Below are 20,675 nucleotides of genomic sequence, written 5' to 3'. Positions count from 1 at the left end.
CACCTCCATACGGCCCCAGATTGCAAGACGTTGCTCTCAACTCTTAAAAACACAGAGAGATAGCAGCAGCTACAAGCAAATGCTTTTATTTCGCTACTGTTGCTGCACTAACTGTTTATGCGTCATAAACGTGGGGTTAAGGTAGAAGTGAACATTTCCGACGGTGTCTTAAGAGGCCAGATATCCTCGCGAAAAGTTTATTTATGGTTATATGATCCACTCCACTTAAAAGCCCAAAATTCCTTCCAGAGTAAAACAAAAAAAAAAAAAACTACTTGACAGAGTTCATCCCACCACAGTTATGTCTCCAAATACCTTCTTTAACGAGTTTAATTTTGAGGGGGGGGGAAGAAATCAAGTTCTCTTAACCATGGAAAAAAAACGTGACAGGGCAAAGATTGATAACGCTATTTATTGTTACCATTTCCGCATGATCCTTTGTTGTTTGGAAAACTATTAAAAAGAAGATCTTAAAGGTATCATTAAATCTTTTCAGGGGCAACAAATCCACTTGAACATCCCACTTAACGAACTCCTCGCGAGCAGCGTTGGTTTTAAGATAAAACGTGCGCAAGTTGAAAAAATGTATATCAGTGAGATTTTCACCTGTACTCTACTTCCAGTTAATCCAGATGGCTTTCGAAGGGGGTCAAAGACCGGCCGTTTGGATTCAGTCAAAAATCTCTTGTATTCAATAAGTTATCTTGCTCTAATCTAAGGTTCCAGGCTCTGTGTATCAAATCAGCTTTCTTATAGTTTAACGCCTTGGGAGTAGTCTGAGTTATTGAAAGTTTTATCTTTTAGTAAATTAATTGAGGCCTAAAAACTACTATCGGTTAACTACACTAACCGAACTTAGGTGGCTTAAGTGTGATAGGAAGAAATATCTTGGAATTATTTTAAGATGAAATGGGGGCCTCATGTGAATGACGCATAAACATTGGACCAGGTCGTGAGGTTCCAAGGATTTGAACAGTCCGGATTATGGTTATCCGTGAAGCCAAAGAAATCCAACCATTCCTTATAAATACCGGGTACTTGATTTCAATGCAAATAGTATAGTTTCTAATAATTTCGCTGGGCAGTGTAGCACTATTTGGCCATCGGCGTTATCCCATAATTCTAAGCGGTGTTCGGAAATTAGTGGTTGCGATAGTCTTGATGAGGTTAACATTCTCATCTTCTATGTGCAATATATATAAAAAAAAAGGCTATCGCTTAATAAAACATCTCCATCAAGGATAGAGAGACAAGTGGAGACAATAATTAACACCTGTGATGTGTCAACCCAAAGTAATTGCCATCGTTAATTACATGGCGTGTGAAAGTAATCTACATGACTGTTCTTCACGAATTCTCTGACCCCCCGTCTTAAGCAAAGGTCACGGTGTCCCTGATGTGCTTGACGTTGAATAAAAGTTGCGCCCGAGAGGGTGATTCGACTGTTTTCTATTAGCAGTGAGTGGACCAGGATTCAAGCCCATGACTGCTAAATTTGATTGTTTTTTTTTTTCTGAATTTTCTCACGAAACACTTTGAATGACAGTTGTTAGGTTCAATATCTTAATTGGACTGATTTGCATATATTTTGAATTAAAGTAGGTGTGGGTGTCTGTTTTAGTGTGTATTCAACGATCGATTTGTCTGTGCGCGAGGGGGGACAAAACCCCCCTGCGCCGCCTCGGCCCGAGATCGATTAACTCGGTACTGCGAAAATTCGCGGAGAAAAAGAATTCCACACAACCGTGTGGGATTCGAACCCTGCTCGTTCACGCAGCAAGCGCGTGCCTTACGCACTACGCTACCGAGGCCAACAATGGCGGATCGCTAAACTGTAATATGAATAGCAGAAAATCTCATTTTGACTGTTGGTATTATCGACTATAATAGATTGCACTAATAAACAGGGACTGCTTTTTTTTTGGTTCCGTTCGGACCATGAGGTAGCTTTGAAATTTTTTTTAGTTAAGATTGGTGAGGAGTTAATCATATTGTTCTGTAACACCCCCGTTTTCTGGCGCCTACCAAAGGCAGTGAAGTTAAAATTGATTCGGAGTGTCTTTTAATTTTAGCAGTGGAGGTTCGTGATATTGTTGATTATAGGGCAGAGACCTTTTTTAAAGTGAAGTGCTCAATACTGGAGGCCATAAAAAGTGGCTTTCGTTGTGAACGTGTGGTTCAGAAAATTAATTTGTCCGTTTTCTCAAGTTCTAGGGTGTATACTGAGTTAAATTTAACTCAGTACTTCCATTTTGATTCGCATATTCAAAGGTACTTATAAAAAAAAAGGTGAGTGCTATCATATTGAGTGTGGTTTGAATTCTGCATATTACAGAATGTAAGTGGACTATTTAATTGATGTAGGTTTAGAGTTAGCAGTGGATCTGCCCTTTTTTGGGAAGAACGGACGTCTTCATCAGAAATATCATTCTCTACAATGTCAATAAGAGTGATCGAGCCCAGCCAGAAATTGGGTTGGGATGGCTTCGGGGTACGTGACTTTTTCAGTTTGGGAATGTCCAAAATTCTGATAGGTGTAGGTAGGAGTCTTGAATAGTCCCGTTCGGATATGAAATAAATATTCTGTTTATACTCCGGGACGGTCAGAGGAGAATACAAGAAACAGCACGGTGGCCTTTAAGGAAAGATGGGTATTCCGTAGGGTGACGTTGCCTGCACGGGATTAAAGATTTTTTTGTGGTGTCTAAACTGCGTACTGTATTATTTGTTAGAGCGGGAAATGACATTCTTCAAAGTTGCTCTGATGAATTAACAAAATCGGTCCAGACTACCTAGTGAGAGGACTGGGTATCTTTGACTTTCGACGGTGAGCTGCACTCTATTAAAAGTGTTTGATCGAACAATGCTTATGATTTATATGCCAACTTAAATATTACTCCCTGGGAAGAGCTTATTTGAACTTTATAAATAGGAAGGAATGGGTTTAACTAAATGTTGTTGTTGCTGCTTGAGAAGGAGAGTAGCTTTTTCTCGATAAGGGTATCAAATCCACGTGTTTATCGTTCGTATATGGCATAAACTTAATATTGTCAATTATAACTGAGAGGGGCAGTTGCCCTCTGAAAATGCACTAGGTGATTACTTAACAAGTATAGGTCACTGTAGAATTTTTTTCAGTCTGGTCTGGGATGGGAGAATGCTGTGGGCTGGTCACTCACACACTAGCAAGGCTTTTGTGGATGATTGTTTTCTAAATCAGCATGTTCGGGAGGCAACTAGAGGGAGGAATACTCTTGATCGAAGTGGGATTTACTCAAAGGGGTAAAGGCGACTACGATGGACTGAGACAGTATTTAAATTCTATACAGGGGAAGCTACTATTGTTCAAGGTTTAGGCCTAAGTGGATGTTGACGGGCAATCCGGGAGATCTTTGTGTTTAGTTACACTTCTTCAGAGAAAAAAACCATAATAACGGATTTTTGGGGGTTCAGTTTAAGACCGAAATGGCTAGAGAGGGCTGAGATGTTGAATATATGGACGGAGCTACTGTCGATCGATTTGAATGGAAAACTGCTCAGGTAGCTAACAAACTAAATGAATATTTTGCATTGACATTCACACATGAGGTGTATTGAACTCTGGCAGGAAATTGTTGAAGATAAACACAAGGATGGGAGATGTGACCCCATTATTGTTTTCTGTATTTATAAATGAAGGATGTAGAGCTGCTGGAACGAGTACAGAGAAGGGCACGTGCATTTATGAGGAGATTGCAGCAGTATATATCAATACTATGTTGTGGGCGAGCGGCGACACAAAATTATAAGACTGCATGTAATTAACAGCCATTTTGAAATTTCTCCAAGAGGTTCGAAAATTAAACGTATTTGGTCTCGAGATAAATCACGAGGCTGTTTGTAGCTCATTATATTTCTGCGACCTACATTAATTCAAAATAGTCCGTTATAATCCTTTGTTTCTAGAGTAACAAGGCATTGATACCGCATTCCAGATCGTGTGGGGAGGCTCATTCACCCTCCACGTGCTGTCTTAAGTCGAAATATATATATACCAGATCCCAACTTGCACACTAATTATTTCTTGTATTAGGCTTTCCGTGCCGGATGTACATTCAATCAGCTCAGAGTCTGTGGTAGCAGATAGGGAAATTACTGACGTTCAAGATAATTTTTTTTTACGTAAACACAAGAGGTGTTAGTACCGTGCTTGGGTTGAGAAGATATTTGTGGACTGTTAGAGATGAAGGGTTGAAATCAACTAAGTTGTCTTTGCCCCACTGGAGAATTACCTGAGGACAAGGTAATGCAATGTGTTATGATAGGAAGAAAGAACTGAACCTTTCCATAAATGGGTAACATCACCAGTGGATCGACACTGACGGGAGGGATTTGTCACCCTTTTTAGGAACCGGCTGGAGTGTGGGATAAAGGATTCCATTCCTACAAGATCAGTTAAATGGCCGTCGTTCTGGAGCTCCTGAATGTTGAGTTATCTCGTCATCTGCCTAGTGGACATGTGTATATGTAAGGGCGGCACCTAGAACGTTTGTTCAACTCCGCCTCGTATCACTACAGATGGGCCAGATGATTCTGGGTACTCGTCCACACCACGGGAAGGTGCCAGGAACCTCTGGGGGCCCATTCCAGAGGGAAGAGAAAAAAAAAAATTAGAATTTAGCCTTTCCCTTCACAAGAGTTAAATCTGGGGAGAAGTTCATCTCTGATATCCTCATACAGGTCACAGTCAAAAAGAAGGTGGTACCAGTTTTCCTTGCCTCCACAAAAGCATAGGTCGGTAGCGAGAAGCCCCAGTTGGTGCAGCTTTTCATTCAGGGAGCCGTGGCCGGTCACCATGAAGGACGTTTCAGGACTGAGAGAGAACCAGGATCTTGTAGTTTTAGTCATCGCAAACTTTACCTCGGGGAGGAATCTTTTGGTTACTGCGCCTTGTGGCGACGTATTCCACCTGGTTTGCCAGATGTTGATCAGTTCATTGTATCATCTGCAGTGAGATTAGGCTCAATATCCAGAATACAGGTTGGTATTTTTTTTCTGATTCTGAAGCAGAGCCCACGGGAGAGTTCCTGCATATACGGTGAGTGGCCAGAATCATTTTTATGATAACTGCACGGTGGAACCACACTCCGGCAGCATAAGTTACAATGGGTAGGAATACTGCTTTGTAGTATTCTTAGACAAACCCCAATCACTTCGAGAGACTTTGGTGCTGGAGGTGTGGTCTATAGTGACTCCTAGGACCCTTGCTTGCATAACTAAAGGCAGTTGCACACCAGAGATCTTGATTTGCGGGGGTCTCCGCAGGTCAAGCTTGTTCTTGAAGATCATCATTTTGGATTTATGTGCATCTTGTTTAACCTGGTCCAGATGGAGAGATTGGACAGAGCGTGAGTTTCCAGACACGATAATGGTGAGATCGTCCCAAATGCTACAATTTTTGTGTTGCCAATTTTGGAGAACCATGTTCCAGGCCTTGTGATCTGAAGAAATTTTGATTTAACTACTAGGGCACTTTCCAACCATACAGTGTCAAAGGCTCCTTCGAAGTCGACAAAAAATAGCTAATTCATATTTGGAGGTTGAGTTCTCCAGGTGCAAGACCAGATCAAATAGGGCTTCTTCACAGGAGCGGCCTGGTGTGAAGCCATACTGGGATGGGGAGATTAAATCCTGTGAAAGGAACAAAGTGGTAACTCTTTGGGCCATTAGCCGCTCTAATATTTTTCCAAGGTTAGCCAATAGGCCTGAAGGACCGTGGTTCAGTTGAAGGCTTATTTGGTTTTTTAATGAGCCGGAGCAGTGGCTCTCTCGTAGACACTTGTTAAACAGCAGCAAAAGGTGTGATGGTCTTAATTTGTAGAACCTGAGGATGAAAACATATTCAATAAGGTCCATGCCCGGACATTTCCTGGGATTGATTTTTTTCAGCAGGGTAAAGGGGTCATCAGTTGGGAAAAGATTGACCGAGTCGTGCCAATTAGTTGATTCATTCGTTCCTACGACCACAGACCCTAAGATGTCTGAGGTGAAAGTCTTCCCCCAGGGATTTGCATTGCCAGAGTCCTTAACAAAGTTGGTTCCTGTTTGGAATTGGCGCGAATAGTGTAAGGTCGCCCTGAACGAAGTTCTCCCTATATCATGCAATAATAGTGTTTCTTTTTGTCGCAGATCCCATAGTCACGTCTTCTGAATATGATTGTTTTCAGGTAATTTTATTTAAGACTATCGCTTAGTACAGTATATAGAAGTTGCTAACCCCGTTTCTGAATGCTTAGAAAAACAAGGTCAAAGGTGTGCCTAATATGCTAATTCTAAAGGGGTGTAAAGAGAATACTCAAATGAGCTGTCTTTCGTGGACATGTGATATTTGTAACAGAATGAAACCGTAAACCCACGGACAGCAGCATCCTAGACACTGACCTCATTACCGCCTTCTGACTGTGTTGTTACTAACGGAACAGAGATTGCTTGTAATTGTTCTAACACGAGAACTATCACAGCCCTACAAACAGATTAGGCAAGATGGAAAGAATTTTTGAATGCGTCGCTGATCTCTTCACTCAAGAAGTACATGACTATGAATAGTTTCACTTCGAAGCCTGGCCAAGGTGCAGGATTCCCATCCACCAATGGGATGACACATAACGAGAATGATGTAATAGCATGCAATCAGACTTCCGCACTGAAAAAGAAATTTATGAAAGTGTAGATCCCCTAGCTCTCTTTACAGCAGGCCGAATCAAATTTTGGATAGATCCATTCATCCCGACACTGTCAGGAAACTCACGTATCCAAGGATGGTACCTGAGATCGAGAAGATCATATATAACTGGGACAGCCTCGACTAGTGGCAACGTAGCACACGTCTCACGATTGGCTCCACACACAACCTCTGAGCGCGTTAAAAATGGCATAAGTGATAATTTGAATGTATACCAACTATCCACAAAATGGCTTTCAGATTAGACTGCAACAGTACCCAATATAAAATCCTGTGCTGACTCATGAATGGAAGCCAATTCACAATACTTCCTGTTAGGATATCTGAAAGAAAAAGACCGCAGAGGGTACTAAGGAATAGCATCTTTATATTCTATCAGAATGCCCGTAACAAGTATGAGGAGCAGTGTCGGCTGGATATAATGTGATTCTCTGCTCCCGACAGGACAAAAGGGGAGGTGGAGTAGGACTCTTCTACAAAACACCGCACATACTTGTTACTCCACCAAGTTAGAAGGGCGAATTTAAATCTGCTCGCATTGATTTTGCAGTTATATACACCCGTCGACGAGATAACTAATTGGCTCACTCAGCAAGGCATGTTATCTGTGGAGACTTTAACTTTTCATCTTCAGTCCAGATTGCTAAATAACCTTCACCTATTAGGAATCCATCTGATTAATAATCTCCCGACCAGAAGTCGTGAACCTGATTCTACAACAGAAATAGCTTTTCAATTTTAATTAACTTATAATAACGAGCCCAACATTACTAAATGAGAAGCAGCCACTGGAATGCACTTGAGCAATGTGATAATCAACTTGCCTTAGACCTTTTAACTCGCTGGCTCATCACAATTTCTAATTATGCAGCCTCAAAGAAAATAAGGATCTCTGAACGTACGAGAGGATGGTGGACTCCTGAGCTGAGCAACAGGAAGTGGAGAATTGCGTACTCCAAAGGACAACCACACTTCATAAGGGCTGTCCATCATACCGACAGAAATACTGTGAACTCTCCCCCCCAGTTTGATCCTGAAAGGTGGATGGACTTTATTGCACGAGTTCAGCAAAATGAAACCATTGAATTGACAAGACCTTTTATCTGCGATTAATAAATTGCCTGCAACTGGTACAGCGGGAATCGACAAAGTACCACAATTTATCATTAAATGTTTGATCCCCTCCTAATAATTTTCAATAGCATATTAAAAGGAGAATTTTTCCCAGGCACTTTAGACCCGTTCCTCGTATACTGAAAACACTTACCATGCACAGGCCCAGTATTGAAGTTTCTGACATCCCTTCTTCAGAACAGAATCATACAAGGAGGAATTCTTTTCACTGCTATCATCTACCCACTTATGCAGATGATTTAAAGATCTTCACAAAAACGCCACAGTACCTCACGAATTTTGACCTGCAAGTGAACCCTGAGAAATCTGCCATCATGGTATTCTCACTTAAACCCATAATTCAGCCTGCGATTGACGGAGTCCATGCGTTGAAAAGCAAAGAGATCTGGGTGTAATCTTCGACAGAAAATTACGATTCCATCACTATATAGAAGAACTCTGTGCTAAATTCAACAAGAAACGGTGGGTTGCCAAGCTACACATTTACAACACAAACCTGATGGAAGTGTACTGTATGGAGTAGATTTGTGGGGCTCAGCAGCGCACAACACCGATGGCCAACGCGCTGAATTTGACCAGGTTTTCAGCATTAATGCACGGGAGAGTCTCCGCTCCACTCCCAAGCTTCTTGCTCTTCCTTCGAGACTACATTTGAAAAGTATAGACGGATTATCCCAGAACGTTATGGCGGGGCAAGAGACTCTCAGAAAACCTTTTGTTATTTTCCTTTCAAGTCAATGTTATCTGCTATGAGTACTTTTTGATATAATTAATCTTTACAATTCCTTTATTATCTGTGCCGTGAAGGGTATTGTATGGTCGTGGTACCGGTGAACTGTACAATAAAGATCTTATTTATCATTAGTAATTGCAAAAACCTCAGCCAGCGGGAGGTGTGAAAAATTAGTCTACTTAAGCCAAAAGTCACTATCTATTTGAATGATATGATTATACGCGTTCTGTGGTCGGGATTCGAACTCAGGTATTTTTACCAACTGTGCCAAACCACAATACACACGGTCGAAGTATCTGATGCTCCTAAGATAACTCAATCTTTTCCTTAAACGGCATTTCGAATATCCGCAAGGTAGGCACAGGCGCCACCTTCCTCAAGCTTCTAGACTCCTTTAAAGAGCGGGCAGTCAGATTACTTAATGATCCGTCCAGTTTCGACTGCATGACTAATTCGGTCACATGTGAAAAGTAAGGAATTTCTTGTGTTGGAAGAAACAGAAAAAAAAAAAAAGTTTTCTTTCGTGTGTGAGAGATGAAGAAGATAAAATCAAACTTTTCTACAGAAACCAATCATGACTGCGCTAGCTGAACGTTCCGCTAGGCTAGTCTTCGTGGATGTTCCCGCTGTTATTCTCCGAGTGGACAATGACCACGCAAGTGTTTATACGGGAATATCTCTTTGCTGACTCACCGTGACTGACCTCCTTTCCCAATGTTCAATGATGACACTCGCATTGGCAGACTGCCGTGAAATGAAAAATTGCTTGGATGACCTTTGAACTCAAGAATGCGTAAGTCAGGGCGGCATACCCTTCTTTTCATGAACTACCACACAGGGAGAGAGGGGAGGGGAGTTGGAAATTCGCTCGGTGCCCATTAGAATCAATACATGATTCTCGCAAGTGTGCATTCTGCTTTTCTCATTTTGAAGGCTTACACTCGCTGGAGCACAGACTCATTACGATTTTAACTGATCCCCGAACAAAGAGGCGTTTTTCAATGCAAATCTAAAATTTCTTGGGCTACGCTAGAGGTCACTCGACAACTGACATCATAGTTTGCATGGGGGAAACTAGGGGCAATGATTGACCATTCTTCCACACAAGTTCGGTCCATCATTATTTTTTCTTTTAAGAAACAAAAGGAGCAATGAATTTGTCATGCTTAGAAACCATTAGGAGTACGTCCAGTATTTTACTGTGCTGCCACCTAGTTCGATGTTTATTGACCTAGCGGGTCATTAAGAAATCCAAAGTACTATTATATTACAGGTAAGCGGGAGTTAATGTCCAACTACCAGAAAACAAAGAGAGCTGTTTGGTCCCACTCTTTATTCTATATTTAAATTCTGCGTGTAGTTGTCTAACCTATAACACGCCTCCTAATGTCCTTAAGCTTTGTATTTACTGTCAGCAATCAATATAACCAACGATATTTGATAGGCCCGATCGTGCAGATCTACAAAGGAAAGTCATGTCCAGGTGTTCAGAAAGTACACACCCCACCTCTTAAAACGTGACTCTGAAGAAAAAATCTTTTGTGCGTTGAAACCTTCTTAGCGCCCAAATCTTACATGAGAAGTGGTAAAGCCGTAGAATGGGACAGTTTAGAAAAAGATCGGAAGACGACACAAAGGAGAGAAGGACAGATCCAACCGTACAATTATACAGCCTACTGAGCGTATAGTCACCGTCAAACTGTCTATAAACTCTCCCTGACTGCACCCCCCCCCCCAAGTTCTTTCTTCGCACGCGGGATTCCAAAGTCCGCTAGCTCAACAAAACATAATTACGTAGCCCGCGCGCGCGCGAGCTTCCAGCCTACAATCCATCTATCAAACGTCTCCTTACTTTCCCCAATTTGTGTCTAGAGGGAGCTAGTGCGGCCATCGTTCGACCTATCCCACCCCCTTTCCTCCCTACGTTGCCTTTTATAACGGTTTATAGAGTAGTCTATTGACGCCTGTGTTTGTCGAAGATTCCAACGCTCCAACAAATGTTTTCGCGCAAGTTTTCTCACGCGTCGCTACGTGACAGACAGCGTACACACTGGATCGTAAACCCACCAGTTCATTGTGCCCCTGCTTTGGCATACAGCCCTTCTCTCATCAGTGATAATTGGCAGAGGATTTCGTCACTTCGGGTCATCAACTGACTCAAATGAAATTGGCTTCAAGACAACTTTTAAAATATCAGTTTCAGACTGTCTTATTCACCGAAAACGAATCCGTATTTATACCACAACGATCGTTTATTCTCAATATGGCACTGTCCAATATTGTTGGATCATACCAGAGTCCCGAAAAAATCACCAAATTGGCCACGAAACTTCGTGTTTAAACACCCATTTCCAACAGGAATATATTCTTATCAACTGAAAGAAGGGTTGACTCACTTGCGGGAAAGTGTCGTCCTTGAGACACAGGGAAACTAAGCAACAGTTATGGAATGCAGAATTATGAAATCCACTCGTACCTCACTCACCCACCTACTCCAAGTGGATACAGGAAATCTCAAAAAAGAAAAGGGGAGGGTGAAGATATTTCGACAAACTGCTCTTGATATAATTGCATGAGAAATCAAGGTCAAAAAATAACAGACTTACCTAAATAGAGGAAAGGCGAAGACATCAGCGAGACACTGAAATGGAAATAAAATATTTTATATAATTTATTACAGGCAACATAAATAGAAAGCAGTTCTAATGTATAACACGCATGCTCAAATATCTTTGAATAAACTGAATTTTATTAACAAATGAAGTTGTGGTGAGAAAGATGAGTGACGTATAGGAACATACGAAGAATCTTCCAAAGCTATGGAAATTTATAGGCAAACTAGCCAATGGATACATCGGTTAATTTGCTCGAAGCTATCAAGCATAAAGTTCTTCAAATGAAATTGGAAAATTTAAAGTATGTACCGAGTGCTGTTTCTTTTAAACTCGCACAGAATTCTTGAGATAGTGATTAATAGAAAAATCGAGCAGATACACGTCTTTTAAAGTAATATGTATGCAAGAGCGCCTGTTTCCAGTGACACCTGGAACTTTTTAGAGTATTATTGTAAAAACAGAGATCAATAGTTACTCGATTTTTAAGAATTCGGCAACTCAAACTACCAACTGCACTTCTATAAACGTCATGCTCCTACAACTTTCCATTCATGTGGAAAAGACAGAAGCAGTGTGCGGATGTCAACTGGATATTGAGATAATTCAAAAGAATGGCATTTGGATATCTCCCTACTATACCGAGGGACGGTCAGAGGATACACGAACCGCACCTGTTTAGCAGTCATGCGAGATTGAACCATGGTCAACCTGAAGACATTTTCCTCTTCTGTGTCAAGAGGTGGATAGGACTATGTCCACATTTCTTTAATCAGCGAGAATTATGAAAAGGGCAGAGAATTCTCCATTCCGGGATAAGATGGATGCCTTGAACTTTTAAGGTACTATATTGCAATGTAGCTGATCTTGATAAATAAATAATACCTATTATCTTACGTTTTCATTTCTGTGCATGCCCAAACCTATATATATTTTTTACCACATACAGCTATTTTGTAATTAACAACATTTCCCAATTGAGATCAACCTTGAGAGAAACGCCAACTTGCCTGAGAATTAAATTTTCAGATTTCTATGGACTTTCCGATTAACGTAGAAAACAGTTCAAATAAAGACCCTTGTAGGTACTCTGGAGATTTAAGATAGCCATCACTTCGTACTTAAATTCATTGAATCGCTCCAACAAGAAACAGGCAATATGGTGACTTAAGGACTCAATGTTATTTGTCCGAAAAATACACTGCCAGACGATTATAAATGCAAAACGCCGCGATCGATGGATTTAACAGACTTCCATATAATTAATCGGTGTGGACGATTGATGATATGAAACCATCACGAAACATGACAATCGTCCGCTCAGAATATAGTTCAACGTTGTCTAGTTGGTGTAGAATCTGCCAGTGTTTGTTTTAAACAATAATGCATCAAAAAAGTTGAAATGGTCGCCGCCTTGAAGATCAACTAGCGAAATATATAGGAGGACATTAACAAAAAAATAAACTGGTGGAGAATAAAGGGAAGGCAGAGGTGGACGATATACCTCCTGTGATAATGAGATCCTCAATTGATCACAGCATGGAAGAAACGTTTTCATTATTAAACACTTGGTGCAAGTGTGCCTTGCGCCCACCATCAATTAATGGCTCTCTACGTCCCAATAGAAGCACATTGACTTAAATACTAAGTTCAGATCCATTGGCAACCGCCCTGTTATCACCCGCAAGGATTCAAGAAAGCAAACTTATACAGCATCCGCACATCTATTCTACAACTGTCTTTATGTCCCCACTGAGGAAGAATCCCATTCAAAGCCTTAGGCACCTGCCTTTGTTCTCGTTCCAGCAGCCTGACCATTGACAAGACACCATAAGCTACGTTTGCACTGTCAGAAAACAACAATGGGGGGACTCAACAGCTGCACTAATAACCACCCTTTTATCGATGTGCAACAGTATCAAAATTACTTTTTTGTAACCACATCAAATTGGTCAGAGGAGACAGCTGATTTCGGGCTCAGGTGTAAAGATAATCACCACAACACTCGTCGTGGTAGACCTAGAAGTGTCACTTGAATCCTTGGAGGTCATCGTAACCTCACGTTGGGATTTTTTTAATTTCAGATACTTTCATGATGTTACATTTGGAACGAATTGACCCTCAAGCAGGAATCTAAGATAATTGTTCAATGGTTGTATAGGTGGCGGGGCTGGCTGGGACCACCCAGTAAAAAAAAATATATATATCACAGCATGTGTCGTGAAGTATCTAGACTTCAATAAAGCTGTTATATGAACTGGAGCGAAATGGGACTATTGGTAAGATCCTTCTTTGAATCAGAGTCTGGCTAGAAGAAAGATGGTAGTCAAAAATAGATATTCTTCATGGTGGACCAGGGTAGCAAATGGAGGCGATTAGTATTGGGGTGAAAGGAATGTTTTCAAGGTTTGCTGATGGCATAAGTGGGGACTAATACCAGGCAACTGTAGTTTAATGCTTCTAAAAGGCTCTTCACCTGGGGAATAGAACAGATAGAAAAAGTTCAAAAACGTTGTGTAATGACATGTTTCTTCTAGAGCTCTAAAGCCACCAAAACAGTCTTTTTCAAAAAGCTGCGAGCACTTTAAATGAAATATATTCAAACTTTTTTACTGGTCTTGTTAGTAATTTACTAGAAGTGAGTGATTAAATTCCATTAATCGAATATAAAAACAACCACTAAAGTTCTCTCTTTTTCATTCTGCATTTAAGACTTTAATAACGTCCATAATTTCTTTGATAAAAAAAAAAATATATATATATGTGACTTGACAGTGCTCAGAGCTGACAAACAGTATTTATCTTTGCATTCTTTTAAAAAAAAATTACAATTAAAAACCAAACGATTTTTTTTTCGCGCGCTGTTGATCACATGCGACTGTTTAAGTGAGTGTCTATTGTTACGTATAAAGCTCAAAGCACGCAACAGTTAAACGAAATGTACAAGCGCGAGACGGCAACAATTTGATAGCTCGTGCTTTAAAAAAAAAAAAAAAGTCTTCTGCGCATCTTGTGTCGGTTTCCAGTTTGTACGACTTAATAAAATGCAAATAGGCAATTTCATACGCAGCTATAATAACATTTTTTTTTTCCTTGAGTATAATTACAGAAAATGAAACAGCTTTTTTTTTTTCTTTTTAAGTCCCAAAACTCATTTCGTTGCTCACCAAAAGAAGGGACAATAATGAAAAGCGGAGAATAATAACAAAAAAGGCAATTATTTTAAAATTCCACTTACAGTAAATAACCAGGCGGTTTTAAACGATCAACTGTTCTTTTCCTCTGCACGCCAATGATATTTGAAGTGTATGAAACTGATAGGTACTGCAGAGTACAATATTGTCCTAATACACGCCATCTGTAGTTCTACTTTATAAATAGCGGGGCATTCACATAAATATTGTTTCTTTCGTGACCTATTGCTAAACGAACGGTTTATACATTACACGCTGAGGCTGAATAGCTTTACGAACATTAAAGATATAAGGGGAGAGAATAAATTTTAGTTGTATGGGATAAATCTAAAGATTCTTTGGCTACAAGTGGACATTGATCGGTTCTGTGAAGGAGAAGCGGTCACGCTGAGTCCGTCTTTTAGAGCTGTAATGCGAGTAATTTGTTTGCGAGGATGTACTCTCTATCAACCTATAAGTAATGTGCTATTACAATCAAGACAAGTTCGTATGTACACATTGGTGATTAGATTGTTTTATGACCCCGTGTACCTAAATAGCCTTTCATTTGTTGTCATATAAACAAGGCCTTCGATTGGTTTCTCTCCACAAAGCTAACCGATCCATTTTTGAAAGGAAGGAGCTAATCTAGACTACAATCATCTTTTTCGATAAGCTCGTAACTTCGGACAAATAAAGATACAAACATGGATGGCTAGACACTGACGGATTTGAATATAATGGAGTATAAATTTAAGCTAAATTCGATTTTTGGGAAGAGAGGAGCTCAGCCTCTTCTGTGAGCACAATGGCAAATTTATAGACTCAAAAACACTTTATTTTCTTTGGGTGGAGGAGGGTGATTCTTTTCAGTCCGACCCTGGTCAGAACCCAGATGTCATAAAGTGGATCTCCAGGACAACGTAGGCAGCTAATATTGAACGATCTTATCTTTGACAAGGAAAAAATAACGCATGCGCAGAGATCACTCAGCGCACACGATTTGTTTTAATTACCACCTCTGAATTCTAATATGACACAGATTTCTCATGCGAAATCTTGTGATGCCACCAATGGAAACCATTTCTTTCCCCCCTCCTCTTTCAATGTCCGTCGTGTCGCTGCAGTAATGAGAACTTAACTCCGGGGGTAGGGGAGAGAGAGAGAAATAAGAGTAGAAAGAAGGTCAAGGGTGTCAAAAGCAATGAGTAGTTACAGAACGGGCGAACCGTGATCGTTTTAAAAGCGCGAGATCCCGGGCGAGACGGAGGGGGGGGGGGGGAGTGTGAAAATCGTTTAAAAGTTGCCCAGTTGGAAGGAGATGAGGATGATATTAAATGGAACGCTTGCAGAGAAGGAAGATGGAAAGTGACAAGGGATGTCGACGGGTGTCGTTTAGATGGGTTGGCAGGGTTAACAGCGGAAGCGTCTAAATAGTTTATTCAGAAATATTGAGCCTCGAAGAAGGACATAACCTACTCGAAAATGGATTGCCTTCTTGCTTCGGCTAAGGAAGTTTCCTTGGATTATTTCTTTTTTTCACGGCAAAAGATTTCACCAAATGGATGGGCGCAGTTTTAACCACGTATGCGGGAACGATGTTATTTTTGGGGATAAGCCCCGGTTGAAGTTTCTGGCTGAATAACTTGAAGAACGCTTTTATTATTCAGCTTTTAGCTGTTGGTCTTTGAAAAGATTCGATCGGGGAGAACATTAAATTCCTAAGATAATTATATACAACTTTGAGCAAGAACGGAAAGAATACCCCCAACAACTGCTCTGTTCTAGATTGAATACATTCTTAATCACGTAGGCATAGAAACTGAATGTTTTGCAATAACCTCCCCTCCCCAGAGCCAACTGGAATGATCTTACAATGGCCGTAGTTTGGAAACTACATTGCGAATAGATAAATATGGATTTTTCTTGAAGTGCAATAGTGAAGCAACTCGTGGCGATGGCCTTGCATATGAAAGGACTATATATTTTTCCCTATTGCTGTGGACCCACAGACCTTGATTTACAACATTTCTAAAGGATATGATTTTATTTGGCATAAAGGCCTTCAAGACCAGCTCCCATCAAAGTGATCTGCATTTTACAGTTGGGTGGCCAATTTTCTTATTGACCCCTAACAGCATGGGTGATAGTGGACGACTCTTTGTGGCTTTGATGCTCGAGAATCCATCAAGGTTCTTTTCCTTTTGTATAATAGTGAAAAGATCTAACTTTTCTTAACAAGCATGAGCGTGCGCAGAAATACTCAGTTAAAATCTAAGAAATGGGGCCTGGCCATTGGAGGGAACCGAGAATTAGAGTCAGGGTCCCCTACGCAGAAAGGTGAACCGGCCTGCCAATTGGAAACCCAAAATAGGGGCTCACCATGTTCCGTGGACTTTTATAAAAAAAAAAATAATAAAATACACCATATCATAATACAGTTTCCAATTATTTCAACAAAATCTGTATTGTAATTCTTAACTCTGAGGAGTCCAGTTGCATCCCCCTCTGGCAAAATAGACGACTTTATTTTTAAATATTGCAATCGTTGGGTGGTGGTGGGGGGCAATTATGTCACAAAATATCCAATAAATAGAAGACCGTGTAAGAGCTGATGGTTTGTGTACTATCTCGACTATGCAATTGATATCTTCTCCGAGGGAACTCAGTGCGCGACGACCCATCAGATTTTCTGCAGAAAATATTGAATTAATTTTCATGGATGATAATGGCTAATTCTTTCAGAGGGATTAGCCACTGTGATCTTCCTTGAAACTCTTCAGACAAAAATACCATTATCCACGTGTCTGCCTATGCAATCCTCTAGTGCTGTTTTGTTGGGTCTTTGTTCAAGATCAACTAACTACGGCATATCTATCCTTCCTGATAGAATTCAAACGCAATGTGAAGAGGTACTCCACAACGATCCCATGACAGTTTGATTATTATGAACCATTAAACGCTTCTTGGCACAATCGGAAATCTTTTCAAACTAGTTGCATTGAGTACTCAGACTTTAAAGCAGTAACTTTTGTACATCACTATACACAGTATCTATGAGAAGACAAGAAAATTTCAACATTATCCCAAAAAAGACATCTTTGTTCCCCTTCCTGGTGCCCCTAAAACCCATTATGTCCAACAGGAAGCGCTAGATTAATTAGAAATCCTCTTCTCGCTGATTTTATGTCAACTGACGTTTCTATAGATATTATTCATCCAGTCCAGGATCTTTTTGGAAACATCTGCAAACATTCCAGTCCAAGAAAGCGAAATATACCTTCTCATTTTCCCGTCCTCAACCTATCCGCGTTTTGACTGTGGGAACAGTCGGAGATTGCGCATTAAGTCGAATCTAATGAGATTGTACTTAGTGCAGAACAAGATGGATCTGTGTTTCTCTCTCTTCAAAACGTAGTTTACTCCGTATGTCCGGTTGTTCTTGCAGTTATTTGTTTTCGATGTTACGGCTCGCGCTAATCAAATCTCCAAAGTCCTGCAGTAACTAATCGCTGATAGCATTGGATGCCAAATAAGGAAGAGAAATGAGAAAAAGCACACTTTGCTCATGGTTTACACTCGAGTACATTACTTATTTCGTTTCCTGGCTATTTATTTCCCTGTCTCTTATCATCATTACTGGCATTCATTAACAGAGGAGCCGCAGAGTCTTTAGAGAACCGCTCCCTAAACCGATTTCGATGAGATTTTAAACGCAAAAGATGCTCCCTCCATAGACTATGGAGACAACCCGAGAGCTCCACTTAAAAAAAAACATCTCCGATGCGATAATTATTAGTGGAAACTTCCATCTGTAGATCGGCCACCATAGCGCGATGCATCATGGTCCTACATGCGCACAATGGAACCAAGTTTGGTCAATACTTACCATTGATCAATTATCCTGGAAGATGGAAATGCTAAAAAGAAAATATTGCCTATGTGATAAAAAAACCATTTCTCTCTCCTTCCAAACTTTAAGTTAAACTGTACCACAAAGCCTGTGGTTAATGCTCGAAGATACAGCCTCATAAGGGTTCGTTCCAGCAATATATCGACCAAGAATACGAAACACACTGGCTATTTTTAGCTTGGAAACATTTTATCAAGTCAGTGAACCCTTTTCCCTCCAGTGCTACTCCAAAAACGCACTTAAAATTTATAATAAATAAAACACATGGAGAGTTTCTGTTAGTTCAGTGATTCGCATGCAATGATCACGTTGGCCATTGAGATCGTGCCTCAGCAACAATGAGCGCTCGCGCTAAACCGCAAGTTACATTTATATAAATGTAACTTGTGACGTCACACAGTAAAAAAAAAAGTAGTCTCAGACCCAGGTGAATTTCCCGCTATATTTCATTACAAAAATATTCGCTCGCGCATTTAAATTTTTTTTTTTGTTCTTTCACCCTCTCCTCGATTAGGTTAGATCCCTTTATATTTTCCCTGTCTACCATACAGTATGGAATTTTTATAAATTTTTTTTTTTTTTTCGATAGTTTCGAAGCGATATACTAGTAATACGTGCCCGATGTTTCCCAACTTCTTTAATCTTATTCCCATACACAGATTCCAGAGCCTGGGAGATAAGTTCGTGGTTGTTGGTACAAAATTTCTTGCCATTATTAGGTCAGTCAGACTGGATATAGCTATCCACAACGCAGAGCCTAAGGCGCAAGATTATTGTATTACGGTTGAATATAGAATTTACATCGCACCATGTGTTTCATGTTGGTTGCTATGGTTTCAGCCCAGAAAGAAACTACGCTCTATGGTAGAAGCATTACAACAATGATTTCGAGCATGGTACGCTTGAATAAAAAATTACTCACAAATTCCAACCATTTTTCCTCCCAGTCGTAATGTTCAAAAGAAAGAAAGTTTAACGTAGTTCTATACCTTGGCTATTGTTATTTTATTTTTGTCTTAGAGCGTTTGGCAATCATTGCGTGCATGCGGTTTTTGACAAATTCTCGATGCATCGGAGATTTTGGGAACGCTGTTTCCAATGACCGCTCTTATCTGGGAGTTTATTATTTTTTTCTTGATCAGAGTTGGTCATTAAGGCATATCGCACCAACTGTCTCATTTCCGGGTTACCATCTCATCGGTATGATTAAAACGATGGGGGAAAACTGATAAACCCCAAGTATCGCTTCATTTAAACTCTTTGCTTTAGTTGATTGGTATGAATAATACGAGACAGAGAGGCTAATCTCGATTGGCCTTCCCAATTATCCTCGTGTCTCAAGAAATGAGGGTTATTATGTACATCCATTGTCAAATAAACGAATCTATTATAAGCCATATCTGGACAAGATTTCAGTCTATCATAAAGTCTTCGAAAGCGCATTTTAGGAGGGGGGGGAATTTCGACTTACGTCACTCCCGTGGAGTGCCACATGAGAGAAGAACATGCCTGAAGTTCTTGCGATGCCGTTCTCCTTGGTTCCATTAGCGCACACAGGATAAAAAATCTACTGGGAAAAAACTACAAAAGTGCCGCATAACGTTCCTCAAATAAACTCTTAGCCTTCTTTAGGGTTCAGTAAAGAACGCGGGGAGGGGTAAGCCGAACTAAATTAGAGTAAGTTCGTAATCTTGTAGATATTTTGTGCCCGAGACCTCACAGTTTGCGATATTAATTTCATGTTTTTTTGTTTCTGAAGTCAAGTTTCGACAATGGGTAGCGTTCTCTCCTATTCTTCCTAAAAGGAAGGGGATGAATCTGATTGGTCCACTTGACGTTGATGATCCTGCGTATAGCAAACAAACTGAATGAGTATTTTGCATCCACATGAGGAGTTAAGGTTTGAAAATGGCAGAAGGGTACTTAATGATTTTGTAATAACTGAGAGCAAAGTGGAAGAGAAATAGTTGAAGTTAAACATGTGGATGAGATATATTAGTTATATTAAAGGAAGTAAGCAAACCCTTGGACTAGAGATGTGCAAATGTATCCCCAATTCACAAAGGGGGATCGAAGGGTGACATGAGTAATTACAGACCAGTTAGTTTAACTTCTGTTCCGGGTAAAATAATGGAGTCACTGGTTAAAGATGCATTGCAGGATCATCTAGACAAGACTGCAGCAATAATTCAGACACAGCATGGGTTTGTTAAGGGAAAGTCTTGTCTGACAAATTTGATAGGATATTATGATGTGGTTACAAAGGAACTGGATGCGAAAAATAATTTTGATATCATATATTTGGATTTCAGGAAGACTATTGTAAAAAATTGGAGCAGAATGGTATTAAGGGTAAGTTGCCACAATGGATAAAAGGATTGTTGAGTGG

General features: G+C 40.3%; 1 protein-coding gene across 1 annotated transcript in view; it reads right to left on the bottom strand.

The window, feature by feature from the left end:
• Positions 1–20,675, bottom strand: part of LOC150091392 (toll-like receptor Tollo) — a 119,757-nt gene that overhangs the window by 78,846 nt on the left and 20,236 nt on the right. Inside the window, exon 2 of the mRNA XM_090375326.1 lies at positions 11,195–11,229. The gene's annotated coding sequence lies outside the window, so the exon portion shown is untranslated. The remainder of the gene's footprint in view (positions 1–11,194; positions 11,230–20,675) is intronic.

This window comes from Mastigoproctus giganteus, chromosome 1 (genome assembly GCF_048544385.1).
Source record: "Mastigoproctus giganteus isolate SK-2022 chromosome 1, ASM4854438v1, whole genome shotgun sequence".
Lineage (NCBI taxonomy): Eukaryota > Metazoa > Arthropoda > Arachnida > Uropygi > Thelyphonidae > Mastigoproctus > Mastigoproctus giganteus.
This window is presented reverse-complemented; position numbering and strand designations above follow the sequence as displayed.